Source organism: Temnothorax americanus, unplaced genomic scaffold (assembly GCF_048541705.1).
Source record: "Temnothorax americanus isolate GAGA-0224 unplaced genomic scaffold, ASM4854170v1 Scaffold13, whole genome shotgun sequence".
Classification (NCBI taxonomy): Eukaryota; Metazoa; Arthropoda; class Insecta; order Hymenoptera; family Formicidae; genus Temnothorax; species Temnothorax americanus.
Genome location: NW_027509264.1, coordinates 924,902 through 942,393, shown reverse-complemented (window position 1 = coordinate 942,393; position 17,492 = coordinate 924,902). Strand labels below are relative to the sequence as shown.

Here is a 17,492-nt window from a genome sequence, read left to right as displayed (position 1 = left end):
TCGTGCACAATCAGTAAACAAATTATTCAAACTAAATAAATGGCAATAAATCCAACGAATCGGTGCAATCGATAAACCTGGATATTATATCGCCATCATTGCGACACAGCAAACTGTATAATGTCACAGCCGCGACACAGCCGCGTGTAATGTCATAGAGCATGTTTTCCAACATGAAAAATTGTTCATTGCTAGCTTTGCATGTTTACCCGCGCGCCATTATATGGTACGGTATAACCATAAAGCGAGAATACGCGTTTCTCTTTAGTGGAAACCATTTCGGTTAGTACCTGTTTTAGACGTGTGCGCTACAGTTACTGGCATTCTGAAAAGATATTGAACGGGGCGTAAAGAAAACAGTATAGTAACAAGCTACATCATAGTGTATTTACGGGAGGAAATACAGAATGGTGGATGGTGTGTGGAATCGGGGGAGCAGAATGGGGAGAAGCTCTAAGAATATCATCGAAAGGAAAGGGTAGATCTCTCTCAATGTCTTAATTATAAGATTTAAGTAAATTGTACATTTTATACGTCCTTATGTCTTATACTAATTATAAACGCGAACGCGGTACGAGAAGAACTTCTATATAGCGTAAAACCACCGCGCAGACTCACCGTCTCCCAGTTCCGTCTTTGCGAATTATGATTAATAATTATGTTAAAGCCGTCGCCTCTCTCGACGGTGTCGTACCTTCCGGCAGATTATGATAATCTAGTCCGTTTTGAACTTCGCGGAAAATTTTTCAAGGAAAGTGCCCGCCCGCGTATAAATATGGAAGAGCTTGATTGAAGGGAGGCGAAAGAGCGGATCTGCTCGCCCAGACCTCAGTTGAAGTTGACTCGGAAGAGAAACGTGAAGCCGTACAGAATGAGAAATGTTGCACGAGCGACAGTGAACATCTTTGCCTTTGATTTCATAACGAAAAGATGAAAGATTGCGAAAAAAAACTATATGTACATACAAATCAGCTAAACGCGATTTACTTGGATAACTCTTTGTGCGTAAACGCTAAAATATAATTAATTGCATAAAAATAATTAAAGTACGACTATAATGAGATGTCATAATAATTTGTAACGTCAGATCGCAACGGGCAAGTAAAATTAGGAAGCTTCGAATTAGCACGCGAGTCGAATTTTGTTTCGAGAGAGTTGTGTTAGTTGTGTTGTGTTGTGTTAGTTACAGCTTCTCATCAATTACTCGAAAGTAAAGTAGTAAAATTCCGTTGATGCTGGATTAAACTCCAAGATTAAGTACGGCGCCTATAAAGGGAAAATTATGAAGGCGAAATGTCGGAGAAATTTATCGCCGCCTGGTACACGAGACCGGCATAAGTTAATGATCTCCCGCGTCGATGCGAATGATAGATGGAATTAAATAATAAGCCGCGTAGATGCGCGTCATTAAGATAGCGTCCCTCTGCGCTTCGGACGAAGACAATAAATTCTGTAAATGAGATCGCGAGATTTGCCTGCGTGAAATATCGCCTCGTGATGACGGCATATTATTAAATGGTTCGCGTGCTTGAACACGAAGGTCTTCTATCGGGCTCTTTAGCCATTGGATTAAGTAAAATGTCGGACGGTTCCTGTTCCGATGCAACAGGTGAGGTACCACACAATTTTTTAATGGACATCACTGAAGCCTGCAGTCAGAGTTGCAAGGATATACACATTACGAGACCATTCGGCGCAAATTTAAGCGTTGTTCTGACTCGCTAAGAATTTAAAAAAAGCTTTCTCCTCTGACGACCTTCGTTATAACGGACATAAAACCCCGTTATAAAGCAGGAATGAATCTCCTGAGGGTACAATGCGTGTACAGCAATGCGTGAAACGCCGAGCATTTTGAGATACTCGTACGAGAGACATTGGAGCGGAGGGAGCTTTTAAATTTACGAGAAAAAATCATTTTGAACGAGTTGAAGCGTATAAGGGACAACGCGATTAACCAAAAATTAAGATGAATGCATGTCGGATAATATATTAGCAGTGGAAGCCGTCCAGGTGTAGAACGCGCGAAAGCAGCTTAACGTGTCCGTGCGCTGAGATTGCAGTTGGCCTTACGCCAGTCTGCTAAGTGGTCCCACGTTTTCCATTGCTGGGTTATTCGCGCTAGGCTATCGTCGACGTCCTGCACTCTCTGACCCTACTCGGATTCGTACGTACCTGCACGTTTCAACGATGCAATCTGCAGATAGAACGATCCCATATCCTTCTGAGTACCGCTCAAATCAACACCAGCACTCTTGTCGGCATCTACTTGCGCGCGCAAAATCATGTATGTATGTTCGGATTATTATAATTTTACCCCGCGCAGACGATGAATTCATCAAACACGATGTCGAAAATAATCTACCATCTCGCCTCATGTATTATCTTAATCATTTACGAATGCTCACTTATTAAATGTATCGTAAATGTATCGTAAAATGTAATATTATTTCAACACTAAATTCAGATAACGATAACTATATTAAATTTATAATGGAAGATAATGCTGTTATAATAAAAAACGATTTAATAATGCGAAATTTAATAATCTCACTCTCTTTCTGTGCTTTTATTAATATTAGTATATGTATATAATATTAATTAGCTTTTTTTTTTTTTAACGAATCTGCACAACCGTGATTTTGCAAAATTATAAACATATTCCGAAATGGATGCATCAAACCATTTGCACGTAATGTTTTAGTTAGAGAACTACCTCGTAAATAGAATTAGAGATCGCGGCAACGACATGGAATAGAGAGAGAGAGAAACGGGAGCTAAGCGACACAGGTACATGTATGGACATAACTAGATTTGGAATCCCTAGTTGCTTGTCGGAGTCTCTACCTATATTCGCTTGCTATTTCACAGTAGTTAAATTTCCTTAGCAGGATCAGCAACGCGTATATATAATAGCTAGGTAATTAATACAACTTGCAAATAATTGTTTGATCAATTCAAAACGCCCAAACATACTTTAAATAACATTGGGTCGCGTATATAAAATCATGAAGAATCATTTAAAGAAGAATCATATAATTAACGTTCAAATAATCGTCTGTGCAATAATGTTGTCGAGAATTTAAGCGCTCATTTACTCGGCGTAATCACTTGGTTTAGATGCATGCGTGAGTAACGTCTACTATTGTGAACGAGATTAAATTTCCGTCATCTTAATTGATGCTACAAGTATGCTTAACGTTATTATGGTGTTGCTGTTATCCGCGCATGATGCATCACCGCGCTAATTAGACACAAAATTGGTTAAGTCCAATCCCGCGAACCGCGTGGTTAGCGATGTGTATCCTGTACGAAGTTAATCCAGCGGTTGGTATATGTCAGGTGTAAAACGTAATCTGTATGTACGTGCACGCATATATGGGCATATACATATACACGCGCATAATCAAAGTCATCAGGAGTTTGCGCTTTGGCGGTTTGACTGTGCGATTACGCTTTAGGATAACAATAATAGCTTCGGAAGTCGGTTAGATTCAGGAGGTACGAGGAACATAAATTCTCCGAAATTCGGTCGAAAGCGCGGATTAGCCGTCGACCGTTCGGCAATCTGATTATCGCGAAATGTCCGGGAGCGGGAAGTATCGCGGTGCGCTGCGAAAACGAAACTCCGCGCGAATGGAGGCAGCTCGTTTTGGAGCGACTGCATCGTTTGTCGAGTTGCAGATAAGATCTCCTACTTGCGAGCGTGAAAAGAAAACTTTTAACGAGATTCAACTTATCATAACGTAGCACGTTTCGTACTTTCCATGCACGTGCCTCTCGTGGAAAAAACTCTCGCGAAGACATTCGCTACCCCATTTCCTTTCTTTATGTGCGTGCGCTTTAATTTGGCTTTTTGCTATTCTTTTCCTATATTGTTATTTTTAATTGTGGAGAAATTCAGTCGGGCGCAAGCTCGGCCATAGAATACGGCGCGACGGACAAATTATTTTCATCTCTGTATGCCTCTCTTAATTGCGTATGCTCGTTTTGGGAATAAGGCTGAACGTGCTCGATTGATAATTTAATATCGCGCGAGTAACTCGGAAATTAAGCTGCGCTCTCGCGGCGTAGCGCTGTCTCGGAGTTCGTGCCTATCGGGATTTCCACGTGGCGGGCGGTGCGGCGCGGCGCCGGCGGTGCATCGCAGAGGCGGTGGCTCGTGCAGACTTTACAGTCGAGCGGTTGCACATGATTATGCGGTGGTATGATTGTGTTCGTGTCGACAGATAGTTCGACGAGTAACAGAACGTCACGCAAAAGAGGTCGATAAAAATACAGACATTGGTATGTCTCGGTATTAAATTTTTTAAAATAAAACAAATAAAAAGTCATCGAAAGCTAAATCTCATAAACACCAAGGAAAAGCATGTGCTTAAATTGTGGTAATACTAAATGTCCAGATGTAGTCGTAAGAACAGCAATGGCTTTCATAACGCGACAACATCACATTCGCCGCGGATCAGACGGGAAAATCTGCTTAGCGAGCGAAATGCGCCCGGCGCGGTAGTTCGGCGGCAGGGATATTATAACGGGTTTATACGAATATACAGTATATCGATTTTTCACATCCGCATCTACTGAGAGAACGGAGACGGTAATGCGAGATAATATTGGCCCTTGCCGAATATTTGCCGAGAAGATACTTCATTATATCTTTAATATTTTTAATTTAACACACACACACACACGCACGCACGCACGCACGCACGCACGCACGCACGCACGCACGCACGCACGCACGCACGCACGCACGCACGCACGCACGCACGCACGCACGCACGCACGCACGCACGCACGCACGCACGCACGCACGCACGCACGCACGCACGCACGCACGCACGCACGCACGCACGCACGCACGCACGCACGCACGCACGCACGCACGCACGCACGCACGCACGCACGCACGCACGCACGCACGCACGCACGCACACACACACACACACATTAAGCTCGCAACATAAAACAGGTATTTTTTTATACTGAATTTTTCAATAATATTGTGCTTACATAGCAAACATTAACAGAGTACACATTTCCTCCTTCCTTTCTCTCATACAATTTACAAAATTATTTTACGATGTTAGGAAGGTTTAAAGAAACGGCAACGAACACACGGATATCACGAGGTAGTTAAATTCCAGCGACGTGAAAATTTTATCGAATATGTTCACGTGGCGTAATCAGCTTTCGCAACCGTCGAAGGCAGATACGTCTTGAAGCCAAAGACGCTTTGCATAGCCATCTACGCCGTTATGCATTGGGCTTTGTGGCGCACCGTCGCTTTAACAAAACTGTAAATACGATATTCTACACGAGTCGTCTTTGAGACGCAAACTACTCATTCGAGTCCGATAGTTTCGTCCTGCTTGTGGCATTCCGCTTACAAACACGTCAGCAAACAAAACTGTTGCAGCTCAGCTGCAAAATGATGATAGGACGTGAATAACAATAGCGAGGCTTATAGAAGGTTCCTTTTAATTACGGGAATAGAGGACGGGCGTGGACGAAGGAGATCCGGCAGAGGAAAGTCCAATTTAATTAGAAGATCTTGTCGATCGATTCGACTCGGTCTACCAATCCGGCCGTTACTCCACCGCCTTCCTTCCTCTACCCATCTGCTGACAAGGACAACGAGCTCGATCGTTAATACAATTCCAACTCTGTAACGTTATTACTCGTTCGAATCTAGCGCTAGGTTGAATCAAATTTAGCTTCAACTGGAAGTCGGACCGAACGCTAAGGACGTGACCGAGTAGACTTTAAAGTTTCTTCTATACAAGTCGTTAAATACTACGAAGTGTCGCGATTTATCCGTTTTTCGATATCCTTGCGATAGATTCACATTATATACAAAAATTCATATTAACGTTTTTAGTACACGTCAATGAAGATGTGGTACGCTCTCATCGTTGCTTGATAACACTTATTATATAAAAAATTTAAAACATATTTTATATCCCAAAACGAGATCAAGAGTGGGCAAAGAAAGATAATGCATCTAGATTCTAATGTTTTCTTAAATTAAGACATAAAAGGAGTACTTGCTTTTCTGCGGAATCAGATGTTCTGAGTAAAGATTTAATTAGAGATGGATGTACCGACAAGTTAGAAACTAGCTGGTACGAGAGGAATCGTGTGTGGCGATACCTGAATATGTGTGTATCTGTGTGTGTATGTGTACGAGAGAAACGGACATCCAACCGGAGGCTTGGCCAATTAGGCCGGAGTAAGAGAAATCAGTTTGGCTAACTCAGTTACGTCGCTTTTACGGGATTGAAAACGTTCCGACAAAACGCTCAGGCAACCGCATGGACAAACCTAATTTGCGATACGTATCGGCCATTGGAAAACGAAGAACAATTGCAATGATCCTTCCTACGATTTTTTTTCGCGTCTGCGATCGATTTTTGCAGAGTCTCCTCGATAATTAAAGGCGAGGTCAAATTCGTGCCGGGCGGGAAAATGTTGATTACAGGAGATCTCTTTCGAAGGAATACGAAAGTTGTTTTCCTAAGAAACAAGAGACAAAAGCTCTTTTCCGTGTTTATGCGGTATTGCAATGAGTAGCGTAATTCCGTGTTAAGTAGCAAACAAGAACGGCACGCGAAGCGCAGTCGACAAAGCAGAAGTAATGCCTCAGACGAGACGTCACCTAAGCTATCCTACGCCATTTGCGTTCGTATCCTGGGATGAGAACTACAATAATTGGTTAGATTATCGATAGGATATGGTTATAGGAAATGCGAGGCTCCCTGGCTTCGTCGAGCTAATCTCGATTCTGATTGCGTTTGACGCATCATTGAGCGGAATGATGAAGGCACATATGAATCTTGATGCCGACGCAATAACCTAATAGATCGTTCTTGTCGTCTTTATAATTTGGGGAGCAGGCTATTGTTATTTTTCACGTTTTATCGCGAAAAATAGATATCTTACTCTATAAGCTAAGTGCCTAATTTAACAAATTTAATTAAACTTTTCAAATTTAATTTTTGACAAAACGCCCCTGTTCAAAACAGTGTTAATTATTTTCAAGCTATAGAAATTAATTTGATACACCGCTCTTATACAAATCAAATGTATAATATTTTGTATGTGTCAACGTGTTAAGAAACAATGTTACATTACGACAATTCTAAAAAAAAATATGTAAGTAAAGTGACAGACGGAAAATGACGTGATAACGTATAAATTTTTGATGCTGACGCATCGCCCGAAATATAAATGCAGCCAGATAAGTTTATTCGATTCGCAATGATTGCCCACACAAAATATGTACAATGCTATACAAATACAAAACTTCGCACTCGTCAGTATATAGCTTGTTCACAACGCGTCCAATCTACCATGGTCAAATATAAATTCGGTTCATCATTAAATGGCAATACTTATTAATGTCTGACTCCGCGTTTAAATTAACGTTCGTCCTCCTGCAATTTTTTCATCGATTTTCGTTCGTGTATTCATCCATCTAACCAGTCTTCCCCATCCATTTATCTACATATATTTCATTCTTTTTCTCGCTCGTTCGTCGGCAAATTGAGAAGTTTCGCAATATTAATAGCCTGCGCGGACAAACTCGGATAACAAGATTGCCAAGCAAACCAAGCAGGTAGATTTCTGTACTATTGAAGCCGTTAAAATTGAGTTGGGAGCAATTTTTTGTAGTTACAAACTATTACATATTGATATAACGTACGTTGAAGAGGGTCAGCGTAAAAAAAGTGATATTGGGTGTTAAAAAAGCGCTCGTCATTTTTCTTTCCACCGTAATATGAGAATATTACGATAATCATAAAATCGGCGAATGGCGAAATATTAACATATTTTAATTAATATCTATGTATTTCAATCTTCTGTTCAAACGTAATTTCTTTGTAGTTTCGATACAAACAAAAACGGTTAATATATCGATGTAAACTTAATTAAATGCAGCCTAATGGAAAAGTTGCGTTACTTCAGAATCGGGAACGTCCAAAGAACCGAAGAACAACAATTTACGAACGATTTAATGCCCCACTTCATTAGTTCCATCGAACCCGGGAACGGATAGTGATTTGTGTTTAATTATCTCAATGAGACGTAGATTAAGGAAAGAAGAAACACTTTCGTGGAAGTTCTAACTATCAGTTAATGACACTTGGTAGGAGATGACATAAGATCCGAAATATTTGATAAATTTTCCAAAAAATTAATAGTTAATATAAACTTTTCATATTCTCGCGACACGCGCATTTTGAGATACTTAATACAATTTTTTATAAATATCTGTTAAATATATAAATTATCTTTTTTAATATACTTTTAGAATTATTCTTGATATATACAATAAAAATTATTATTATTATTATTTTAACATATCAACTATTTTAACATAATTAACATAGTAAATTAACTCAGGGATAATTTGCAAAAAAAATCTTTCTGATCTGACATAATATTTAGTAGATCTCATGCCATTTCATATTATTTTAAATTATATAATATAATGCCAAATTATATCCATAACTGTAAATGGACAGATTAAGAAAAATTATTATCATCATTGTGTGCATTGTTGTATGCATAATAGAACGATAGACAATTATAAATTCTAAAATAAATGTCCAAATTTGTCCATTTTAAGGAAATAAATTTGTAAAAAATATTCTATATATGTATTTATATATAATATCTATTTATTTCCTCAGATTAAAATAAACATTAATTTGACTCACCGGCCGATGCGCAACGACGGAGTTGTAACTACGTTGTAACTACGTTGACTATGTGAATCTGTAAAACATAATTATATCTAAATTATAGTAACAATTAAAATAATTAATATTGCAAGAACTAATTATTATCTGTGTTATTTTTTTATTCATCTATATTTTGAAGTAGATATTTCATAAAACAATTAGATATAATTTCCAAAAGACAGAAAATGTTTATTCTATTAACTTATAAACATCTATAACTTTCTTATAACTTTGATAAAATGTTTTAATAAGCGTCTTTTCTCTAATTTTTATATAAATCATCCAAACAACTAATTACATATAATTAATTAAATAAAAATATGCAATTAATTCTATAATTAAGATACAACATATATAAATATTGAACTCACCTTATAGTTGCTCCGTCGTCGCCCGATGCCTCTCAGGCCTCCTCCTCCTCACAGATTCCTTTGTTGATTTTTCCTTGTGACACTCACAATCAGATGCGGAAACATACTTAATTACGATCGCGCACAGTGATAATCAGAATACAACGCGCGACACTTTTCACGACACTCCCGATGTTAATCACACGCGAAGTTTATTTTGTTTTGTTAGGAAAGAACAACACAAAAGAAATATAATCCGTTTATTTTGTACTGTACCCGCGACGTTAGTAACCGAACAGTTCATTATCGGCGCTTTCACCCTGAAATGATATACATAAAATACGATACGATTAGTGAAATAATAATAGTTAATTAAGATACGATGGGTTATTTGATTCGGCTATTCAAATTATATGTATAAGATATAGATACAAATTATGTTGATTTTCTGCTTTTTTCAATTTGTAAGAAATTAATTTGTATCCTCATAATGAAAAAAATTACTAAATCTAATATTTGAGAAATAAATTTATTTTTACGCTGGATAAAGTACTTTCTTAATACTTTGATTTAAAAAATAACTATATAGAAATTAATTATTACAAACTTATAATACAACACATACAATTACATAACTAAAATTTATTATTATTTCATTATTATAAGTTAAGAATATCTACGTATAAGATGTATGATTAACTCGGTACTTTTTTCTCTTTAAAATTTTATATTCTAAGAAAAATAAAATTATATAATTTTAATTATATAATCTTAATAAGTCAATAATTTTTTATAACATTAAAATAAATTTAAAAATTATATTTGAGAATTATATCAGCGCAAAACATATAATTATGTATTTTTGTTAGATTTATTAAAGTTATACATTTTCATTCATGTGGGGGTGTAAAAAATTAACATTGAATTAAATAATTCTTTTAATGGAATAGTTAATTAACAATTAGAGTCCATTAAAAGAAAAAGAATTAAATAATTTATTTAAAAGTATTTAAAATTTTAATAAAAAAAAATTTGCAATGCCGTAAAAATTAATATAATTTGTGCTGTAAAAACCAATAATGAGTAAAAAGTTCAATACATAAAAATGCGAACAAATATGTGTAATTGAGTATCTAGCAAATTCTGCACGATATTTCGGCCAACTTTAAATATACTTATGATTCGAGAACTGTTGTGATTAGAGCGTTTTCTACATGCTATTAGTTTGTCTCCTACAATTATCGGCAATTTTTGCGTAAACGATAAGTTGTCCGTCTTCAACTTTCTTTGTTCTGCAAATCGACAACGATTGACTAAAGTTTACAAGTTGTCTAGTCGACCACCCTCAACAAGCGCAGATCTTTTGTCGAAAAAAAGGGAAGGTAAAGACGGTTTCATTGTCAAATGCTGACTGGTCCTGGTTTTTATCACTGGCCCTGAGGGAGCGCGGAGGCATCCGGGGCTGTAGAAAAGCAGGTTTACCATCGTTTCGTACGTTTGACGCATCCCAAAGGGAACATCGGTAAACTGACAGGCTATCTACTTCTATCTCCTATGTCCCTACGCGTATATGCGTTGTACGCTCGAGTCGCGCTTTTATGCATCGAGTCTGAAAATTCTCAGCAAAACAGTCTTTGCGCAGTGCAATATCGTTGAACAATCGTGGATTGTAAGCATATTTCAAAGAGACTTTACGACCAGAATTATTAACGTCAATTTTGTCATGAATCTGCCATGTTTCGTCAAAATAATTAAAAAGAGAGGAATGGCGAAGATTCTTCTCTTTTAACAACATTCTTTTCACGATATCATGCAAATTGAGCCAGACAAAAAGCGGTTGGTTTGTTAATTCTTGTAGGTAAGTCTTGTACTTAAGTCAATACGTCAACGGTCGTCTCGAATAGCCGGCAGGCCCTATGAGGGTCTATTATGATCTGCAATAATGGTGCCGGCATATATAATACAGTCGTGCACACATAAAGATCGTGTACACGTCTTGCATTACAATCGCATAAATGTGTTATTCACGTCCATAGAATGAATAGGCACAATGTCGTCATGTACTTTACCTTTTGGATCATTAAAAAATGCATATTACTTGCATGAAATTGTTTATGTCAAACTTTCGCAGCAAAATATTTCAAAATATAGATACGTATACGAAATGATTTTGTATTCCCTTTACGGGATCATGCTTACTTTCACTGTGGCAAAAATAAAATGTAATATTTAAAAGAATTCTTGAATATATTAATGGCACATAATATTGAATATTAATGGTAAAAAGGGTTCACGGTTACGTCGGTTTATTTTTCAATTTTTCTGTACTGATATGCCGACTGTAACGTCATGACATAATGGTCCAATTCATTAAGACATTCCGTCGTTTCCATATAATGAAATCGCAATTAGAGATATGCAAAACACCGCTTATATCAGCCGTAGAAAGTGGACGGGACGGAGCAAAGATGCCATTTGAATAGTGAAATACTCTTGGAGGGATTCCAATATTAACTGCTGGAATGTTGCTGGAAATAATGGAAAGGAAATGGCCGCGGTGCTGACGGTAGAGAAAACGACTTTTCCGCGAACGGGCGACTGGAGGCCACATATCGAAGTTTCGATAAAATTCTATTTCGCGCAAATATAAAAAAAGAACAAGAATTTCACAACTCCTGGAGGTAAAGTAATTTCGATACTAAGGTAAACCTCATCTGACGATGTTCGAAGCGCGCAAGAGATTATTGTTCATTCGGATACATATCGAATAAAATATACAATTTAAAATTTATCTCTGCGCGTAAATAAGGTACTCTAATGTAACTGCTGGTTCTGAACCTTTAAACAATATCTGACAGATCACAGATCACATTCTTTATTCACAACGTTAGAAATGGATTGATCGCCGCTGAGGAAAACTTTCAGCGTGGAGCTCTGAGAAACTGCCACGAGGAATCTTCACAAAGAATAGAGCGCGAACAACGCGAAGCACGATGCCGGATCTATCCGTGGTAAAGAAGCGAAGCAGTTAAAGAGCACGATGAAGTAAGAAGTTGCCGCGGTGAAACCGCAAGCGCGCCGCGAAGCCGGCACAACGGAGCGCATCAGGAGCAGTAATTCCTTTCTTCCAAAAAGAAAAGCGGTAAAAACAGCGATTAAGGCTTTTAGCTGGAATACCGGGCTCCACGTGCTTCTTCTCCGCAATGCGTGTAGAGGAGGATGGGGACGGGGACTCTGGACGCCCCTCTGGACGTCGTTGGAAGAAACGGTTCATGGGTTCGGTCGCTAGTTTCCACCCTGCTGAGCAGCTTTCCCCGGGGCTCTGTGGTTTCTCCACGCTATAAATACCGACACCGAAGACCGGCTAGAGAGAAAGCGGGAGCGGGAAAGAAACGGGAAGAATGCTGGGCGAGAAAAAGAAAGAGAGGAAGAGATATGCACGAAAGAAGTAGCTAGACGCGCGCGAGGGTGGAGACGAGAAAGAAAGATGTTGGGAGGCGTTCGAGAAGAAGAGCGGGGTCGAGCGTGCAATTCTTTCTCCATTCGAGGGCTTTTTGCTCGAAAAATGGAATTTTATGAGAAATAGCATTTGCCGTGGATCTGGTCAACTAATTACATCCGTCTGATCCGTCTGATTCGTCTGGCTTTGAACTACTTGCAACGGTAACGTAAGCATATCATAAACTAAATATGTGTGTTTCATCTTCGCAGATACGACCTTTCTATTGAGTTTGTTATAAAATTTTGAGCAAAACGTTCATCAATAATTTCATATCGTGGAGCAAATATAATTTGAGCGGCAGATTATTGGACTCTGTTCTATTTCCTCCTTGACTTTATCGTGTTACATCAGATAAGCGCGCGATCTCACTTTTATACAACACTATATTCCCACGCCCTCGTAAAGTAGGAGTACACAGAGAGAAAATGGAAGCTGCATTATAACGCAGTGAAACGATGAAGAACATTCTGTATTTCAGCGCGTAAGCTGGCAACCGGATGTAAAGAGTACTGTACGTGAATGGCGTTTAATTAAAAGTCGAATCTACTCGTTCAGTGTTAACCGCGAGATACGATATTATATCCTTCATTGAGAAATCGCGAGATGCTTTTATTCGTGACAGATGGCAACGTGGGTGGCGATTGTGTTAAAAGGATACGCGTGATAGAGAGAAAAATATTGAATGACGAGGCAAGAACGGAAAACGTCAGTGTCGCGCGACAGGGGATAGGGACGTTTCACATCACGAATTGACAACGACGGAAATTTCCTCCGTTCCAGTGAAGATTACGTGAATGGATCGGCCGGATCGGCTCTCGCTTGATTCCCACCGGACTCCGATAGCGCGCGGATCCTTGCGCGGATCCGGATATTTTATGGCATCTGGGAGGAGAGTGACTTCAAATTACGCTTCACGCGAGGAGTATACGATTTCGTAGTAACTCCGGATCCTTACGAGGAGATACGATGACCATTTCCGAGAGATCGTCGCGGAATTTTCCGGCTGTCCTTTCTTCAATATCATGCACGCAATGACGCCGCGGCGAAAACTTTAATATTTAAGCGGCATTTAAATGTCAGCATTTAAATGTCATGTCACGGTCGATCGTTGCGTTAAAACGCGTTGTATTGAGTCTCTCGGATTAAAACGCGTCGGAGAACGACAGCGATAAGAGTTTTAAGGTGAATAAAGAGCGGCCGTCGCCCGTCATACGCCGGTATTACGCACACTGCGTCGTCAGCACAACAACAACGGGAATGGGGCGCAAAAAATATATATTACGGAGCTATTTCGTAATATAGAGAATTAACGAGCCGATCGCGCGTAAGAGCTGTCAAAAATTCAGCCCCGTCATGCCGCGACCTATTATTGATCATATACCTGAATATGAATGTACAATACTCGCCGGCTCGCGAATGACGCACGGACCTGTCGCTGTTGCATATATCCGGTTGCATTGCGATTATCATGCTCATATACGTGGCGTACAACAACCACGCGACATCGCAAAGCGCCACTGCCGGTCGGGGCCCTATTGTAGTTCTCGGTCGGACATGTTGATAACGAGCTGATCATTGTTATAACTCACGTATCTGACATGTATATATGTGTCTCGAACACATATATGTATAATCACATTTGGCCATCGTGTTTAGTTAAGACACAAGTTTGTCGGCATAGTTGGACCGGATGGGTGAAGCGACGTGTAATAACTAACTTTGTTCGCCGTTCGGTCGAACGTCTATGCGGAATCGAGATTCATCTGAAACGAATCACGAATTAATTCTCTGCGTTTTGTTAGATGTAATTATAAAGATCCGCGGAAACGACTGATTTCTCTTATTGCTCGCAGTAATAAATACTGTCGCATCTTTTTATTTAGAGAGAACTTTTAATAGAAAGTTTTTGATAAGTACTTCTCAGTACTTTTTTAATACCTAGTATTGAAAATTAATTAAGAGTTAAATAAAAGAGAATTAAAAAGACGCGACGTTTTTCAAACTTTAACATCGATTAACTTCAAATAGTCTATGCAGCACACGTTCGGATAATATATTATGCAAATATCTCGTACACATTGCCGGGGAAAACACAAACTTTTCGCGAACGTCAATTCATTCTCTCTCGTACGAGGTACGATGTCCAATGTGCATGGGCTTTCTCATATAATTAATGTCAGTTTCGTTGAGGTGCATGTACCAGGGTGGCATTAATCGATTCCATGTTCCGAACATTACGTAACGTCAATAGCTATTTCGAGCGGTTTGGCACGGCGTATAGGTAAAGGAGCCCGAGAAACTTCCGTATTTCTCGGAATATCGAAAGGCAAGAGCATTCGTGAATAATTAATCGCGAGTCGATGTATGAAGCGAACCGCGTAAACTTGACGAAGGCTACGAGTTTCGCGTGTGTAGTGTTTAGTAAATTAGAACATCGATGGTTTCGCGACTAGCTGTTACTTGATGACGCGCGACACGAGAAACGCGAATCGAGTTAACGCATCGGCAAGAAGTCGCTTTTTGCGTATTTTCCGGGTAAAGGATTTACCCCTTTAAAAGGTGTATTAAAATTCCATCTGTTGTGTCGTTCGTAACCGAGATCAAAGCGACAGAACCCTCCTGCCCCTTTCTCTCTCTCTCTCTCTCTCTCTCTCTCTCTCTCTCTCTCTCTTTTGATGTTAATCACACACAGGTAAGATATATATATATATATAGATAGATAGATATTACTAGTGTGGTGTAAGATACGTATTACAAAATATAAATACGACGATGTATGAAAACGTTGAGGTGGAACATCGAAAGTACATGTATATAGTCGCATAAGCGTTTTATCTTCGTACAGAACGTATTAAAATTCCATTTACGGAAGTCGTCGTTTGTAACCGAGATCAAAGCTACAAAATGCTTTTCTCTACATCTGCGTGCCTCCCTTCCGTCTTCCCTCACTTGTTCAGAAATTATTTAACAGAGTACGTAAAATATAAATTAGAATTTATAAGCGGAATATTGAAATATATTAACGTCGTTCGTATAAGGTTACAGTAAACATTGCAAAGTACTATATCACAGGAGAGTTTGTGCGCGCTTGCTGACGATTGTTATTCGATTAATACCGTACATTGAAAATTGTAAATACATATAACGTTTCTATACATATAATGTAGACCATAATTCACACTCGAGAATGTAAGATAAAATGTATTTATTGTTTCGTGCGATACGAAAAATTTTTAAAGACTTGGAATGCACAATTTGGAATTTAATGCAAATTATTATGAACGATTATTATAGATAATTATATTAGAGGTAATTAAATTATTGCTAAGTTTGCTAAGACGAAGAAATGTACATAAATTCACGTGAATAATATTATTATTTATAGGTACAAAAAATATTTTTGTCTAAACTTGTGTTATCCATATATATATATATATATATATATATATATATATATATATATCAGTCACAAGTTCTTATTTATATTTATTAAATTACATTACAGATAATTATTATAGATCGTCTGAAACGGACGATCGCTGAATTCTTATTATACGTGATTGAGATCAATGAGATCTTTTACACAAATAATTACGAAAATGATACGCTCGGCTACGCATATAGCGTACTAGCAATCGATTTTGTCTATTGTCGATTCACCTCGGAGAAGCGCGAGAACGAAAGAATGAGCACCGACAGAGCCTTTTTCGAGAAGATGCGATATAGCACAAGTTGTGTTTGATCCACTTACCTCTCCGTTCTGCAATTATGCACCGTAATGGACATCTCTGGATGCTCTTCCTGACGTAAACTCGTAACTGGAACGCCATGAAAACGCTCGCGGCCATCGTCGCTACGAACAAATTAACTTATCGTTTTGCGATGTTACGGTTAACAGCGTCCCGGCGAAATAATGGCAAGCGACGAAGCAGGTGCGGGTATCGTAGCTAAGGAAACCGGGGTGCGAGGAAGTCCGTCGAACGGGGATGTAATAGACGAGCGGGACGAAGGAGGAGAATTGGTGACGAATGCTAAGCGAGGAGAGGACGATGAGAGGATTAGAGCGGAAAAAAAAGGCGGAAGGCGGCGCGGGCGCCACGATCGAGTGAAACGGGAAGTAAAAGAGATAAAGGCGCGGGAAAAGAAATGAAGCAAAAAGGTGTAACTGCGCGAGAAAGAAAACGAAGGAAAAAAATAGATCGCGGGAGAACGCGCGACCGAAGAGAACGAGAAAGAGGACGAAAACAACGGTGAAACGAATAGGCACCGGGAGGACGGGAAGAGGGAAAGTAGCGCGGGTAGACGGCACGGCGCGGTGCACGGGCCACGGATGCGAAGGGACGGCAGATAAGGAATGGGCGAGAAAGGGAAGGGAAAAGGGAGCGCGACGGAGAGCGGGCGAGGGCGAGAGCGAGGCCGTTGGCGCGGACGAGGATGGCGCTAGTGCCGCATGCGCGCGGCATGGGTGTATCTTCGGGTCTTCTCCTTCTCGCGCGATCGCCGTCGCCCTCGCCCTCGCGCGCCGCCCCACCGCAGCTCCGTGTAACGTCGCTACCCCTTCCTACGCCGCTAGACTCAGTTACCGGGCCGATTCGCGAGCGTGGAGGTGTCGCGCTTTTTCGCTCCGCGACGCTCTCTCGGTCGTCGCGTAGCTTTCGAGGTGCCGTCCGTCGTCCGTCGCCCGGCCGTTTATCGTTCCTTCGCGGGGAACAACGCGCCGCGTCGCGCCGTGCGAGCGCGCGCGTGCCGTGACGTTGCTCCGTTTCCCTCGAGGAGCGAAAGAGACAAGAGACACACAGACACAGATAGATTCGGCTTGGGGGAGGGGTGAGTGAGAGAGAGAGGGATAGAGAGACGTGTGCGCGAGAAGTGCCCCAGTTTCGGTGCGGTCACATG

The 17,492-nt window shown here is 39.9% G+C and overlaps 1 protein-coding gene and 1 long non-coding RNA gene across 2 annotated transcripts in view; one reads left to right on the top strand and one right to left on the bottom strand.

Annotated features, from left to right (window-relative positions):
- The window catches only part of Sema2a (Semaphorin 2a), a 320,164-nt gene that overhangs the window by 45,217 nt on the left and 257,455 nt on the right, over window positions 1-17,492 (top strand). The window lies entirely within an intron of this gene.
- Window positions 1-17,492, bottom strand: part of LOC143893830 (uncharacterized) — a 42,452-nt gene that overhangs the window by 24,685 nt on the left and 275 nt on the right. The window contains exon 2 of the long non-coding RNA XR_013255933.1: window positions 16,348-16,449. This is a non-coding gene — a long non-coding RNA (uncharacterized LOC143893830). The remainder of the gene's footprint in view (window positions 1-16,347; window positions 16,450-17,492) is intronic.